The sequence below is a fragment of the Geospiza fortis genome, unplaced genomic scaffold, assembly GCF_000277835.1.
Source record: "Geospiza fortis unplaced genomic scaffold, GeoFor_1.0 scaffold557, whole genome shotgun sequence".
Taxonomy (NCBI): Eukaryota; Metazoa; Chordata; class Aves; order Passeriformes; family Thraupidae; genus Geospiza; species Geospiza fortis.
In genome coordinates, this window is record NW_005054526.1 from 857275 (window position 1) to 861828 (window position 4554).

Genomic DNA, 4554 nt, shown 5'->3' on the forward strand with positions numbered 1-4554 from the left:
TTTTTCTACAGAGCTGGGGGTGGGTGAGTCACACTGCAAAACAGAGGAGGATTGAGAGGCCAGGCCCATGCTCAGCTATGCCCAGGTATTCCCAGGAGGTCTCCACTGCTTTAAGGTAGTTCCACCAGCAGTCAGAAGCTACTACTCCAGTGGCCTGCAAGAGTGAATAGGGACTGGTTAGCAGGGAGCCCCCTTAGAGTGCTCATGAGTGAATCACTCTTGCCTCAGCAGCAGGAAATGCAAGCCACAGGGACAGTGATAGCAACAGAGAGACACTGCAGCATGCTGAATTTACAGAGACTCTGCAGGCAAGGGCACAGAACTTCTCTCTGTGGTAGCCTCTGAGGGGCTTTGCTCTCTGGAAAAAGGAGGCGTGTGGGTTGCAGCAAGTTGTGTTCAGGCAGTGTACAGGAGCCAGACAGGCTCCCTGAAGTTCAAAAGTAGGAAGGATCTCCTGTCAAAGCAAGACCCCAAGATCACCCCCTTGCCACAGTCCACATCATGCCATGTGTGTGAAGAGGCAGGGAACAGCCTGGTCTTGAACCCCAGCTCTCATTCACCTTTCTAAGAGGATACCTATGCCATCTATTATTTCACAGCTGCCTTGCCCTGAAGTCCACCTCAAGATTTAAGAGGTCCTGAGGGAGGAAACCAAAGCACAGTGTGGGATGGCCTAAACTGGAACCTCTATATTTCCAGCATCATGGACAAAATCTGTTTGAGCCACATGGTGCAGCAAAGTCAACTGGAGGCTTGGGCACAACTAACAAAAGAGAGTAGAGATTTCAGCTGCACAATCATTACACGGGAAGCAACTGAAAGAAACATCTAAGGTGCCTTCAGAATTATAGTAGAGGTAGTTCTGAGTTACTTGAGAGCAAAGATGACAGGAATCACTTTCCTTCCTCTCTCAGTTGCGTAGAGTCCATGCATTTCACAACTGCTACCTCAGCCAAGAGGATGAGACCTGTCAAGACATTTAGGAACTGATTTCCACTAAGTTCAATGCCATATTGGGTATACAAACAAGGAAGATCTTGACACATAGATTCCCTTTTGGATCTGACTTACAGCTTTGGAACATTCTTATTCCAATATTACTCCATTTGCTTTGGCCTTACATCTCTGGAGAGATTATAAGTAAACACATAGAAGAAGAAAACAATTCTGGATATACATAGGCAGTGGTGCAGTTCTCCCCCACAGCCACACAGGTACCCCAGAGGTAGTCAGCTGCAACAGTATAGAATGAAATCCAGCACTGCATTATTTTAGCATGATATGTAGTAGCCAGTGATGATTAAATTAGCCAACACTTTTCAAAAATCCATCCACACATGCTTGACATTAAATGCTTGCATTAGTGAAGACTATAGCGTCTCTATTCAGAGTGCAAAGCAATATCCTTTGTAATTCCTTCTAAATGTATTGCCTTCAATGTCAATAAGACCTATTGTTTTCATATTGTGGGATAGTGTCAGAAGCAGGGAAGTGCTCTCTCTGCCCTTCAGAATTGGAAATATCTCATTCAAATGCTTTTTAACTCAGCTCCTTTCTCAGCTAGGGAGAGGCTGTTCTGGTCATGGGTTTGGCAATTTCTCATCCAGTGGGACATTTCCAAGTAAACCAGCTCTTTTTTCTAAGTAGATCTCACTGTACCTTTAAAGCAGGATTATGTGCTTACAGGTCATACTACCCCTCAAAGTGGAGTTAAGATACTCAATAATTGGCAGACTTTGAGAGGCAAAAAAGAGAACTTTTACAAGCATATTAAGTGTTCAGGTAGAAAGGCAGGATGGCCAGACAGAGGCCCCTGTTCTCCTCCAGACAGTCGTGCCAGAAGAACAAGGCCACACAGCACATCTCTGCACCACTGGCACAGAAACTCTGCGGGTAGCTCAAGCAAGCTCTGGAACCAGAGGCACCAGGAATGCTGCTGCGTTGCCTTTCCTGAGTTGACCTACCCAGGGCTGGGCCATTCACTGCACTAGTGCTGTACTGCGCCCAGGATATATCATTTTCCATCATTTGCTAGCCCAACAGGGATTATCCTCCATCAAGAGGAGGCAACCCTCCCCATAGTACTGTACCAATGCCACTGAAAGTTCCCAAGGATCTTTCATGAGCCCAAGGCACTTCTCCATCAGGTGAGATGCTTTACTTAGTAATCAATTTTCACAACGTGGCTGGGTACTGGCTGCCGTTGTCTTAGATCCTGCAGTGCCTCCTTAGCCAGTGTAATCTTGGTTGCTGAGTTCAAGTTAGCTGGAACAAGGTCAGTAAGCATTTAAGTACACATAAATGCAAACTGAAAATGCCAAAATGGGTTAAAAATTCTCCAGTCCATACAAAAACACTAATCTTCAAGGCACTTTGATTACTTGCTTCTGGAAGTATGAGAGCTCCCATGTCTGAAAGAGGGTTAAAGTACTTGCCCCAGCAGTCCCATACAGCAGAGGTGAGGTCAGGTTTAGAGAGCTGGGTCTCCATCTCGCCAGTCCACCAGTGGGCCAGCAGGCCATATTAACACTATAATTATACATTTCCCATCTGCCTCTAGAGCTTTTTGTTAGAGCTAGATAATTAAACGCTCCTTCTGTCTACATTCTTTTAATGAAATGGTGCATGTAACACAGCTTGGTATTTATTAATGCTAATGAGTTTTCAAAACAATCTGAGACAGCAACTCACCTTTCACTTGTGTGATTGCAGTACATGTCCAGCATCATTCCCAGTTTAATGATGCCATGTGTCACGGGTCAGTCTCCTTAAGAAGGCAGTCTGTAACATAAAATACGGCAGTCTCTATCTGCACTCAGGCTGTTCTGAATGAAAAGCAGGTCCAGGCTTGAGCTAACAGGAGCAGATGCCAGCTTTCCTCTCCCTTTGAGGTCCTGATGGTGGTTTATTAATTTTTAGAACAAGGTCAGAAGTTATTTGCCTGCTGAATCTCAGTTAGCAACCTCACATCTCATAGGCAAGTAAACATAAGCCTTCCAAATCTGACACTCCTGATGTTTCTTAACACAGAGAAGCAAAAATGTAAACCTCGAATTTACAAGAGCCAGCAGAGGTTGCATATTAATATCTCAGTTGCTTGAGATGAGATGGTTTGATAAGCACAGATCAGCCCTCTGTCACAGCGACCATAGTAGTCAAAACCATGCTGACAGCTGCCTGCTGTGGTGGAGGGCTGGTGTGCATGAACTACCTCAAGGTTCATTTTTTAAAGATTATGGTTTCCAGTGCAAACACTCTTGAAGTGACTCTGATGTTCAGGATACATCCTTGGAAATATCTCTATGAGTAGATGCAAGGGGCTGCAATACAGTTCTCTTTTCCTGGAAGACAGGTTCTGGGCCAGTCACTCCTGTTCCGACTGTGATAGGATTCTGAAAAGTCCCTGGTCTCTGGTCCCATCCCAGGAACTGGATGCACAGTCCTGATCAGGGCTACTTCTCGAGAAATTGAGGTATTTTGGAGGCATGGAGGTCCAGCTGCAGTGACATGACAATAGTAAGATGGAGGCACAGTAAGGGTGTACATTGCCACATTACAACTGCAGGGGCCACAGAGGTAGCCCAGCCCACATCCTCTCCCACGTGAGCTGCTGTCATTCCCTCCAGTGCCAGGAACTATGGAGTCTTTCTCCTAGCTGCAGACTCAGACTCCTGTCTCCATCCTGCCTCCAAAGAACAGAGCCAGCCAGTGGCAGCAGCTCCTGGGTGCAGGGCCATGGCCCCAAAGGCAGCTGCATGCCTGGGAATAATAGTGGTGTCCTTGTTGCAAACAATGGGTGGCCAAACAGGACAGTGAGACTCTCCAGGACATCCAACCTGGTTTTGAGGGGCTGGGTCAGGGCAGGTGTACAACCCCAACAGGCTGGCTCAGGGACGCTCCGCTTGGAAAGCCCTGCAGCAGCTCCCAGCACTCTGGTCTCACTGGCTCAGGCACCACAGGATCGTGTTTATTAGCAAAAGACAGGAAAACTAACCATGACTGTTTATAAACTGCATGGGTCCGAAGACGGTTCCCCCAGAGGAGCAATGCCACCAAGGACTGAGGAGTTGCACTGGCTGAAACCAAAGCTGAGCTTTGCAGAAATACTGCTTAACTTTTATGTGAGACATTACTGAGCCTAATAAATCCCTGCATAACACCTTCATTAAGTGGGATTTACTGTAATATGCTATATACGCTTTATGCCTCACCTGCATAAACAGCCATGTTAATGCTATAAATTACCATGCTCATATTAATGTATCACAGACACCTCAACCAAGGTGAAATGCTTAATGGCATTCAGTAAGCACCTGAATAGCAAGAAAGGGTGGAACAGAAGAGAAGCTTCTCTAGTAATTGAGATAGACTGTGTGAGTGCTGTAAGCCTTACAAAATCATTCTTAAAAAAAAAAGGAAAAAAGATCTAAACCCCCTAAGTTTTGCATACTGCAGTATTACTGCTAGACTTCAAGGCTTTCTAAAGGAAATTGGCTCTGATTTGTGAGATATGCATTACATCATAGTCTTCTTTTAGGACATTATGTCATTCCT